This window comes from Myotis lucifugus, unplaced genomic scaffold, assembly GCF_000147115.1.
Source record: "Myotis lucifugus unplaced genomic scaffold, Myoluc2.0 scaffold_249, whole genome shotgun sequence".
In the NCBI taxonomy this organism is placed as follows: domain Eukaryota; kingdom Metazoa; phylum Chordata; class Mammalia; order Chiroptera; family Vespertilionidae; genus Myotis; species Myotis lucifugus.
In genome coordinates, this window is record NW_005871297.1 from 1,468,113 (window position 1) to 1,480,788 (window position 12,676).

A 12,676-nucleotide genomic window follows, 5' to 3' on the forward strand; every position below is an offset into this window, starting at 1 on the left:
CCTACTAGCTATGTAGCCTTTGCAAGTCTCTTAACCCTATAGAGCAGGGGTCCTCAAACTTTTTAAACAGGGGGCCAGCCAGTTCACTGTCCCTCAGACCGTTGGAGGGTCGGACTATAGTTTAAAAAAAAACTATGAGCAAATTCCTATGCACACTGCACATATCTTATTTTGAAGTAAAAAAACAAAACGGGAACAAATACAATATTTGTATTTGCATGTGGCCCGTGGGCCGTAGTTTGAGGACCCCTGCTATAGAATGTCAGTTATCTTAGCTATAAAATGGGACAATATTAGCTACCCTACCCATTCCATGTGGTTGCTATAAGGCTGCCCAGCTCATACAGGAAGTGGTGCAAAAGAAAGCACTTCAGAGATTGTCAAGCACAACACTGATGCATAGAGACAACACAGACTAAGAATGATATATAGCATGGCAGCACTTATCTTCCAGTCAAGACTGTCTGTCACAGACTATTGGGGTTTTTTTGTTTTGTTTTTAGCCCTGTTGAAGACTAAATGTTCATGTGGTCTTGTTTAGTGGGACAGATATGACATAACAGCATTGCTGGCATGAGTTTCCTGGAGGAGATTGGCTTTGAGATGAATTTGGAAATAAAAGAAAGACTTCTTGGATCTTGGGTGAGAGAGCACGTGTCTCTGATGGCATGTCAGAGGAGAAAGAAGGAAACCTAATGTCTCTTTGCATAATTGTCAGGCAACCGATCCATGAGTGCAACCAAGAGGGGATGTAATGCAGGATAATTTGATAAAGAGTCTCAAAATCAAATGTGAATAAATTGGATCCACTGAAGAAGCATCCACTGATTATGTTGTCAAGAATGCAGGTGGGAGAAATGAATTTAACTACAGTGTTTGAACCTCTCGTAAGAAACAGTCTGGATGCAAAACTGCCATTTAGTGTAATCTATTTCATACGAGAAATGGCTTCAGACTGTCCCAGAGACTTACTAGTAACAGTGCAGGAAAAAAACAAGACACACACACACACAAATTTTAAAAAACAACAAAAATCCCTTAACATTTAGCAATGAGCCAGTTTGGAGGAAGAAGGAATGGGAGATATTCAGAGGTTCTGTGCCTGAGGGAGAGTGACAATGGTTAATCAGATGATGTAGGGACATGTGTTGGATGCGTAAATGTAGTTACTGAGCGTTCTTGTCAATACAATAAGGCATGATTGCATTTAAGCTAATTCCTAGCATGCCAGCCTTTCAGTTTTTTATGTTTACTTTTATTTTCCATGTCAACTGGATTTAATAAAATTCAAGAGGATGTGTTCAAGGTAAGCACTATTTTATTAACAAGTATGTATTTTCTCTGTAGGTGATGGGGAAGATGAAACAAATGTGTGTGGCAGGTATCAGAGACTTCTAAATATATTATTTCATATTAATCTCTACAACAGTTCTGTGATGTAGGTATTATTCTTATTTTCCATTTTGGAATCTGAGCCTCAAAGAGGTTATGTAATTTATCCAAAATAGTGTCTTAGCAAATTCTTACAGCGCTGCAGCACAATGTGGCAGTTGCCTGCTTTCTTGTTAGCAGACGCTTGTCTACGCAATGTGCCACCTGCATCAGAACCCACGGGCCCCTGTGGACATTGCAAATGCCAGCTACTCACTCTTGTCACCTTTCTCCCACTCCGAGGTGGCACTTAGATTCAGTTTTTCTTTTTCTTTTTTTTAGATCCTGTTTTACTAGTGGCACTTAAGGCGCCCCCTGGGGGCTATCAGGGGAATTTTAAGATGTTCTTCATTGACCTGCGGCAACACTGTCCAGACACCTGGCAGAGGGGAAATATGTGAACAGCCTGGTCCTCGGGGGTCACAGAGCCTCTGAGCTGTAGAACTGCCACCTGTTGGCTTCTCTTGTGGGAGGAAGAGAATCTCCTAGTGTTTTGGTTCCTTGTGTTTGGATACTGTCTTACTTGCAGCTGAGAGCATTCCACCCACAGAGGCAGGGAGGCTTGCCTGGGAGCCTGAATTCTCACCACCGGCTCGGAGGCAGGAGTCACTGCCAGGGAGACCAAGGGCAGCCTGCCTACAGCTGCAGGGCCATCAAGCTGCCCTGCATGAAAGCATCTCCCAAAAGAAAGTTTGAAGACCAAATTAGGTTCTCTTTTGGGGGGATTTGAATTGGAGTTGTAAGGAGATGGTTGTTCACTCAGCAGAGGAGGGAGTAATAAAAACAAAAGAAAAATTAAAAAACATAGGCTAAGCGAAAAGCTAAATCATGTCAAGGCAGAGCAGCCCACTCCAGTGAATACCACTCATAAGCCCCTGATGCTCAGGGGAGGACGGGTAGCCAGGGGGAGGGATCACAGTGGGCCAGTTACCCCTGTTCACTCCATGTTCTGCAAGGTTAAGGCCAGTACTCCCCCAGCTCAGGGACTCCTAGGCCTTCCTCTCCATCATCAGTACCTTGTTGTTTCTTTGCCAAATCTCTAAACAGACCAGCACATTCTTAACTAGCTTCAGACTTCCCTGTCATTCATCACCCCAATCAGCCCCTCAACCCGTACATAGATGCTACCAGGGTCCTGGACCCAGAACAGAGGCCCAGTTCCTCAGCTGTCTCTGTGAGGCCTAGTGGGAAGGCCTATTCTTTCTGGCCTCTTGCTTGCTTCTCTGTCACCAGGAGCTATAGGGGAAGCCCACCAACCTGATGTAGGCTGAGATGCGTCCTGCACACAAACAGCCTGCCTAACAACTCGTCTTCCCTTTCTACTAAACCCCCATCTCTTTATGTATTAGTCTGCTGGGGCTGCCATAACAGGAGAAGTGGCTTAAACAACTGAAATTTATTTTTCCATGGTTGTGGAGGCTGGAAGTCCAAGATCAAAGTGCCGTCAGGGTTAGTTTCTGGTGAGAGCTCTTTTCCTGACTTGTAGATGGTCCCCTTCTTGCTTTGACCTCACATGTCCTTTCTTTGACCTCACATAGCCTTTCTTCCGTGGGCAGGAGCGTGGGTGAGCTCCAGGGTCTCTGCTGGATCAGGGTCTCTCCTTTATGATCTCATTTAACCTTAATTTCTTTCTTAGAGCCACCATCTCCAAACACAGTCATATTGGACGTTAGCGCTTCAATTTATAAATTTATGGGAGACACGATTTAGTCTGTAGTGCCTTGAAAGTGGTAGCCATACCTGATTCATCTTTTAGTCCCCCACCAGAGCATAGTCCTGACATACATCGGTGCCCAATCAATGCTAGTTCAGGGAAGTCATGAATGAAATGACAGAGCTGGGACTTTAACTCAGGTCTTCCAACCAAATCAAATGCTGGAGTTACAAAAAGAATAAAACATGGTTTGCCCTCTGAGAGCTTAATCTTGTTATGGTGACAGGCCAAATAATTGAGATCAATTATATTACAAAGTATCATGCCATGATGGGCGGGGCCATGGGAAGCACAGAAGGGAGTTCTGGAAGGGGTAGAACATGAGCTGGCCCTAGGAGACTGGTTTGCTTTGGGACTTTGGGGAGGAAAAAGAAGGGCAATCCAGTCAGAAAACCTTGGGATTTGGGATCTGAGATGGAGGTCGGAGATTTAGCATGTGGTCCAAGATGCAGTGAGGAGACCAGCTGGGCTGGACAGCAGTGCATCATGGGGTGAGAGTGTAAGAATAAACGGGGCAGCCCTGGTCGGGTATCTCAGTTGGTTAGAGTATCCTCCCAACATGCCAAGGTTACCAGTTGGATCCCCAGTCAGAGCACATACAAGAATCAACCAATGAATGCATGAATAAGTGGAACAACATCTCTCTCTCTCTCTCTCTCTCTCTCTCTCTCTCTCTCAATTAATTAAATAATAATAATAATATAATAATAATAATAATGGAGGCAGGACCAGACAGCAGGTCAAAGATCTAGAGTGTTTTTGGAAGATTCTGAATGTGAGGATGGCACCTTAAAGTCTAAAGTAACCTTTTCACTCAGACCAATAGTTCTGACATTTTAACCAACCATTTAAAAGTTGCTTGAAAATGTAATTCTTTTTTCAGTAAAAGAAATTATTTCATGGCTATGATAATCAACGGTGAATAGCTTAGGAAAGATTTTTTTAATCATATGGATTATTGATGTGGTAGTGCAGAAGGTGCTATGGTTTTTTGTTGTTATTGTTTTAATTTTAGAGAGGGAGGAAGGGTTAGAGAGAGAAACATCAATGTGAGAGAGACACATTGATCGGTTGCCTTCGTCTGTGCCCCAACCAGGGATCAAACCTGCAACTAGGTATGTACCCTGACCAGGAATCGAACCTGGACCTTACAGTGCATGGGATGATACTCCAACCAACTGATCCACTCCTGCTAGGGCATTAGTGCTATGATCTTAAAGTTATAAGTGCATTCAATACTCATGATGAAATTTTAAGTAAATTCTTTACACAACTAAGCGTAACTTTTTACACGTATTTTTCAACCAGTATACTGGATTGTATAATACCCATAGTCATGCCTTATGCTGTAACTTGATTTTTTATTCTTTTTTTAAGAAATATATTTTTATTGATTTCAGAGAAGAAAGAAAAGGTAGAGAGAGATATAAACATAAATGGTAAGAGAGAATCATTGATTGACTGCCTCCTGCACATCCCACACTGAGGATCGAGCCTGCAACTCAGGCATGTGCCCTGACCTGGAATCAAACCATGACCTCCTGGTTCATAGGTCGACACTCAACCACTGAGCCACACCGGCCAGGTGCTTTTTTGTTCGTGTAAAATTATTTATTATTTGGAAAAAGTGAACTCACAAAAGTATATTTCAGAGAGCAAGCCCGATTCCATAATTTTCATATATATATTTCAGAAGAAAACTCTAAGAACATTATGTTTTCCAAAAGAAAATAATATGAAAGACTGCATCTTTAGCTACACACAATTCCTTAGGAAAACTATTGAAAACCACACCTACTCTTGGGGAAACATTCAGATAGAGTGATAAAATAAACTGCTCGCTAAATGTGAAGAAATTCAAAGCTTGAAGGGCACTCCACTCCCACTCTCCACTGTCTACAGCAGTGGTTCTCAACCTTCCTAATGCCGCGACCCTTTAATACAGTTCCTCATGTTGTGGTGACCCCCAACCATAAAATTATTTTCGTTGCTACTTCATAACTGTAATTTTGCTACTGTTATGAATCGTAATGTAAATATCTGATATGCAGGATGTATTTTCATTGTTACAAATTGAACATAATTAAAGCATAGTGATTAATCACAAAAACAATATGTAATTATATATGTGTTTTCCGATGGTCTTAGGCGACCCTGTGAAAGGGTCGTTCGACCCCCAAAGGGGTCGCGACCCACAGGTTGAGAACCGCTGGTCTACAGTGTGTCATCATATCGTCCCCCAACACCCACCAAGGATCTGTCCATAGAGCCAATGATGTTTGAAAATTATTGTGAGATATTTGAGTTTTTAATACAAATTTAAGTAAGTTAGAAGCTTTTAGGAAGTGCAGGTATTTAAGAGAGCTCCTTCCTGTGTAGGTATGTGTATGTCTGTGACTCTTAATGGCATAGAATTAAAAGAAGTTAGCACATTGCTTTAAGAGAGGATCTTTTTTGATGATGTCACACAACCTTCTATATTTAGTTGGTACATTGGTTCTATTTATTCTTTCAACATCTGAATGCATACCATTACCCCACCCTTGTGCATATTTAGGGCTTAGGAGAATAGCTATTGGGGCTATAAGTATCAAGCTAAATGCCCCCTCAGTGTTAAGCTTAACAGTCAATTTTGGATCAAATGGTCTACACTCCATTATTTCACATAAAGCCCTTTCTTACTTTCACTTTTTCCTCATTCGAATCAGCATGTAGTTGCCCTGCCAGTTTCTGCTCATAGCCTTCTCCCTTCTTTCTCTCCCCTTTGGGTAATGTAAAAAGAAATGATGACAGGTGTCATTCTACTTTTTGGGATTCTTCAGGAACCAGACCTACCTATCATACAGTATACTAGATTAGATAGTGAAGGTCACGTTGACTATGTGAAGCTCGGGCTTTTGTTTGGCTATCCTATGGTCCTTCTACTGTAGCCCAGAGCCTCTGATTGCTGCAGCTTTAACAGAAAAAGAACAGCCTGGCATTGACAAGTCCTTCTGGTGCTTTCAACCCAGATCAGCCTGAAGGAAGCGACAAAGAGAGCGTGTGTGGGTTTCGAAGAAGCTGCATTTCCAGTTCTCTTTCAAACTTCTGGTGAGCCATCCTCATTCTTGGGTAAGTATAAGTAAGGACACTGAGCAGCTTGGGGTAGACAAAAATGCTGGTTCCCATCCTAGCTGGTTTGGCTCAGTGGATAGAGCGTCGGCCAGCGGACTAAAGGGTCCTGGGTTCCATTCTGGTCAGGGGCACATGCCTGAGTTGTGGGCTTGCAGTAGGAGATAGCCAATCGATGATTCTCTTTTATCATTGATGTTTCTGTCTCTCTCCGTCTCCTTTCCTCTCTGAAATCAATAAAGTTATATTTGTTTAAAATGCTGGCTCCACTTACCACCTGTCTCCCGCCTGAGCATTCACAGTTCCTAACCAGGCCCTGGCTCTGACTCGACACCTTGAATCTGGATTGTTCAGTCAGGGTCATTTAATCCTGGCTCTGAACTGCCTGCTTCTTAGCTTACCCTTGTCTGGCATCTTACTGCTGGCTTTGATCCTGGATTTCAGAACCTGATACAGCTTCCTTCCTGCTGATCTTCCAGCCTAGATTTATTTTCCTGCTGTTCTAGATTCTGACAGGATGGGGCTAGGAATCATAACCAGGTCCTTGGTGAGTATGTGGGTCCTTGGCTCATTGTGCAGTCGGCCATTGGACACAACCATGCAGATGCATTTTGGCTCTTCGGCTCCAGTGTCCTCAGATCCTTTAGTCCAGTCACCCCACAAGTGGCTGCAGTTGGTCCCAGCTGTACAAGGTCTCAAATGAGCCCCTGGTGGGGATTTGAAGGGCCAACATTATTGGCAAAAGCCTGGTCAGACAGACAGTGTCATGGAGGCAGCAGAATGCCTGCCATGAACCTGGTGGCATCAGCTGTGAAGGCCACCTTTCTGCTTCCAGATTGTGGTCAGGAGCTGTAAACAATGGCTCCTCCTGCTTGGGGCGCCCCCTGGCCTTAGGCCTGCGCAAACAAAGAAGGGAGGGCTTGAGCCTGCATTGGCCCCTTCCTACTCTTGGCATTTGAATTTTTATCTTTGAATTCCATCAAGACAGCATGCCATCCCACCCCCTACGTTTCTAGAGTCCTGTAAGATTTTTATTTCAACTCAGCTTTACAAAATAATGCCAGAGCCCCAGAGTGTCCCCATGCTCCGTGTCCACCCCACAGGACATGATAAGCACGAAAAGGTCTAACCTGTCCCTCTCTCTAAGCCCTTCTGTTCCCCACTATGGCTAGGAATCTCAGGCCCCGGACTCGCCAGCCCCACCCCATCTTGCTGAAAGGGTGTTCAGACATGGAGCTGGAGAAGGTTTCAACATCACCTAGAAGGTGGTTACTTCAGAACAGGCCTCTCTGCTCTCACAGCTGCATTGAGGGAATTCTGTTCTCCACTCCTGGTGTTGACAGGAATGGTCTACATTTGGGGTTCTCCTAGACAACCCCATTCCCTGGGGTGTCAGCCTGCCCCCAGGAAAGGTTCTGCCACTTCCTGGACAGAACCACTTCTGCCTGGATTTCCCCTTCTGACCCAGAGCAGAGCCTACTCACTGGTCTCATTTCTTTCAGTTCTCATGGTCATTTTATTCAGAGATCTTTCAGATCTTTATTGCTTTGTGGGGTCTTTCCTCCCATAAGCACCAGGCTCCTCCACAGGTCTCCCTAACTTTAACTTCTGCAGAAAAGGGAAGTTATGAGTCAGCCAAATGTCGCTAAGCACCTTAAGCAGGTAGGGCCACTCCCCAGGAAGACAATTTTGCCAAGACAAAGACAAAAGGTCTTACTAGACCTTCCTCCCAGGCCAGTGGCTGCTACTTGCCTTACATTTATACAACTTGAATGATTCTTCCAAGAATTAAAAAGGTCTAACCAGCTCTACCTCTAGTCATTGTGAGGAAGTAGGAAATTTAAATAGCAGCTTCTGCCTGTAAAAAAATGTGGGTATAATACCTTTCTTTCTGCTGAAAGGAAAGGATATCAGAGTCTTACCTCCAGCATCCATGAGCCATATATGCCTGTCTTACTTTCGATTCCTTTCTCTTTTACAAGGTAGAGAGGGTTCTCTATGTCTGCCTGTAAGTAGAGTAAATCCTTTGTGTGGTGGGTAATTAGAGATGAAGAAAGAAGTTTTACTTTCATCAAATATTCTAAATTACCTGTTGTACTGATAGCTCCAATCACACTTTGCTTTTTTTTAATAACTGTGACAGCGCACGCTATCACATAGCACATTCTGCACCCCTCTATTGTGGCACTTCGCAGAGTTGTAATGCATTAGAGGTGACTTCTGGGGACTTGTGTGAACAATCCGCAGACATTCCACTTCAGTTCTCTCTCGTACACCAAGTGGCTGACTCAAATGCAGTGTTCTTTAACGCCAAGCTCTAGGAAAATAAAAAGCCTATTATGAGGATGTGAACAAAAGGAAAAGAAAAGTATTGCAAATGAAAAGCATTGTCCCAACTCTGATTTCATAACCCTGGCTCCACAGGTGAAGGTTCGCAGAGGCTGGACATTCCTCCTCAGGCAAGACTTGGTGGGAGAAGAACACAATAATGGCAATGAATTTCTTATGCCAGAGTTGGCTGCCCTTGGCTTCCACTCCCTGATACTTATTCTGTTCTTATGAAAGGTTGGGAAGGGCCAAGTTCACTCTCAAGATATCATCTGAATAAGCAATATGTGGCTGCAGCAACCCCTACATGGGCTCAGCCCTCTTATAGATCTCTTCTCCCAGCCTGGGATCTTCAGAGCATCCTACTGGTCCTTCTTCCCTAAGGCAATTACAGCGCATGGGAATAGCTTGTCCTTTACCATCCCATTTATTTTTACATAGAGGTACAATATCTACTAATACCAGACCTCAATTCATCTCTGTACATCTTGTGCTAACCACTGTGTTCCATGGAGTGTCTTGAAACCTTTCTAGATGAATCATGAACATCAGTGTGGCCACACCAACTTACAACATGAGCAGCCCACACACAGGAACACTGCTTTACCTTTCATGGTTCTAACAGGGTGAGAGAATCACAAACAGAACTTGAGAAGGATCCCTTACACTTGATATTGTGACTGCTTGCATGTGTGAGCTTTGCAAACAGAAACCTGTCACATTTGTCTCTGATTCCCAGGACTTTGTTTAGTACTTATCACATAATTGGAACTTGAGAAATAACTTCTAAATATTGAATGACACTGCATGAACTAAAACAACACACACTGTTATGAAGAATTAATTCTCTAGTACTTCAACCTTTAAGGATATAGATATGTGCAAGAGGAATCATTAGAGAAACTGGAAAGAGCCCAGGCTGGTGTGGCTCAGTTGGTTGGACCAAAAGATTGCTAGTTTGATTCCCCAGTTGGGGCATATGCCTGGGTTTCAGGCTCAATCCCCAGTGGGAGGCATGCAGGAGGCAAACAATCCATGTTCTGCTCTTGCATTGATGTTTCTCTTTCTCTCCCCCTTTCCCTTTCTCTCTCTCTAAAAACCAATAAAAAATATTTTTAAAACTGGAAAGATAAAGATGGATCAAATCTAACCCTTAACCAACAGAAAATCATTGCTTAGCAGAATTCATCCACCTTCTCCAATGAAGAAGAGAATAGGGACTAGTTAATGCAAATTCAAATTAAAAATAGCAACATAGATATACATATTTTTTCAGTGCTCACAGCTCCCCAAATATTTTGGGTATTGAATGCTTTGGAAAGATTATGCCAAGGAATCCATACGTGGGGCAAATAGCATGGGAAAGATTTCGCCAGCTATCTCCAGTTCCTGATGTATTGTTTTTCAAGGTCCTCAAATAATTCTATCTTTAGAGTAGAATATCTGTTTTTAAAGGGCTCAAACTTGGGCTGGTTGCCCACTACTGTTGTTCACAGCTGTATATATGGAGAGTGAAACCAGACTCTGTCTAACCTTTCATTAAATCGGCAACTAAGGAAGTTGGACCAGGTGATGTCATCGTTCCATGATGACATGAAACCATCAGACTAGATATGACAGCAGCGTGCATGTGTGCATGTGTGTGCGCTTGTGTGTGTCTTTCTTTGCATGTTTTTCCCCCCATTTCTCAGTCACAGCTTTGAGGGCAGTTGCTGAGGTAAATTTTTAAAATCCCTTAAGTGGCTCAATTTTAGTAACTCCTGCTCTCCCTAATCCTTACCTGGAAGCCAATGTGCAGATCTTGCTGCTACTCCAGAAGGCAGAGAGTAGATGCAGGCCCCCCACATCTTTCCTCCTTCTGGATGTGAGCTCCATTCTACATGCAGCAAAATACTCTCCTCTACAGGCACCCTCCACTTCCCCTTTCTACCCAGTTCTCCCCTTTCTACCCAGTTCTCTCCTTTTTAAAAAAATTTTTTAATTGATTTTTAGAGATAGAGGAGGGGAGAGGGAGAGGGAAAGAGAAACATCAATGTGAGAGTGAAACATAGATCGCTGCCTCCTGCATGCTCCCTCATGGGGATCTAGCCCACAACCTCAGCACGTGCCCTGACCAGAATTGAACAGGCAACCTCTCGGTGCACGGGATGACACCCAACCGAGTGAGCTACACCAGCCAGGGTCCCAGTTCTCTCCTTCTGATACTTTTTAAAAAAGCATAACAGTACAACCGCTAACTAAGAACAAATCCTGTTGCTGCTGCCTAGGACAATAGTTTTCAAACATTTTTTTAAAAATGAAGTCATTTTAGAAAAAGCCATCACACCCAGGCCCCTTTATAAGTCAGTAAGGACTGTAAGATCCTGTCCTGGCTTCCTATCTCACAGAACCCCAGAACACTTCAGAATAATTTTAACACCAATTGCTTAGGATACTGAAGAAATGGAAATGATGGAAAAATTAAGCATCAGGAAGAAGCTCTTCTTGCTCCCGTAGCCCTTACAAATGTATGGCAAAGGAAATAAGACTAATTTAGGCCTACTTTTAAGAGAGTTTTCTTTGAGTTCTTTCATTTACCCATTTATATTTATGGAAGCATCATGACCTGGGTCAACCAAATAAAGAGAAAAAAAAAAAAGAAGGAGTAGAAGCCAAAAACTGTGAGTCATGTAGAACTAGATCCAATTTAAAAGAATGAACAGGAAATGTCCAACATCACAGCATGAGGTTGAAGTTAAAGAAACAAACTCTACTGGAGCGTAACAAGAATAGAGTCAATGTCATGGGCTCGTAATCAAAGCCAGAGAGAATGTCTAGCACAGTCTTTTAATCTGGAACTTTCAGCTAGCTTACTTTATCTATTCCTAGATCTAAGTTAATGGTCATGCTTCAATCTCGGCTTCTGCCACAGGGGAATTCAAAATATGACTTGGGATGGGAAGGCCAGGTGCTCCATCCATTACTCCCACCATTCATGCAACCAGACCCACTATCTCTGTGTTTAGCAGGAGAATCATGCCTCCCTCAAGCCCTGCCTATCTCTCCCACAAGATTTTCCTCTGTTGATCTGAAGTAAAAATTTGGCTTTTCCAACCATATCAGATCCCAGATTTTGATATTCTCAGATATATATATATATATATATATATATATATATATATATATATATTATACACACACACACACACACATACACACACACATACACACACACACACACACACACACACATATATATATATATATATATATATATATATATATATATATATATATATAGTAGAGGCCCGGTGCACAAAAATTTGTGCACTCGGGGGGGAGGGGGGCGTCCCTCAGCCCAGCCTGTGCCCTCTCGCAGTCTGGGACCCCTCAGGAGATAACGAACTGCTGGCTTAGGCCTGCTCCTGGGTGGCAGAGGGCAGGCCCAATCCCTAGGTGCAGCCCCTGGTCAGGCTCAGAGCAGGGCTGATTGGGGAGTTGGGGCGCCGCCCCCTGTCATGCACAGAGCAGGGCGGATTAGGAGGTTGCGATGCCACCCTCAGTCACGCTCAGGGTGGGGCCAATTGGGGGGTTGGGGCACCGCCCCCTGTCACACTCAAGGCAGGGTCGATGGGGAGGTTGGGGCTCCATACCCTGTCACGCACAGAGCAGGGCCAATCAGGGGGTTGGGCGCTGCCCCCTGTCATGCACAGAGCAGGGCCCATTAGGGGGTTGGGGAGCTCCCCCCTGTCATGCACAGAGCAGGGCCCATCAGGGGGTTGGGGAGCTCCCCCCTGTCACGCACAGAGTAGGGCCATTAGGGGAGTTAGGGCACCGGCCCCTGTCACACACAGAGCAGGGCAGATCAGGGGGTTGGAGCGCTGCCACTGTCACACTCAGGGCAGGGCCGATGGGGAGGTTATGGCTCTACCCTGTCACACACAGAGCAGGGCCTGGGGGGTGGGGGTGGGGTTGGGCGCCGCACCCTGTCACACACAGAGCAGGATTGATCAGGGGATTGGGGAGCTCCCCCCTATCAGGCACAGAGCAGGGCTGATCAGGGGGTTGGGGCGCCTTCCCCTGTCACGAACAGAGCAGGGCGGATAGGGAGGT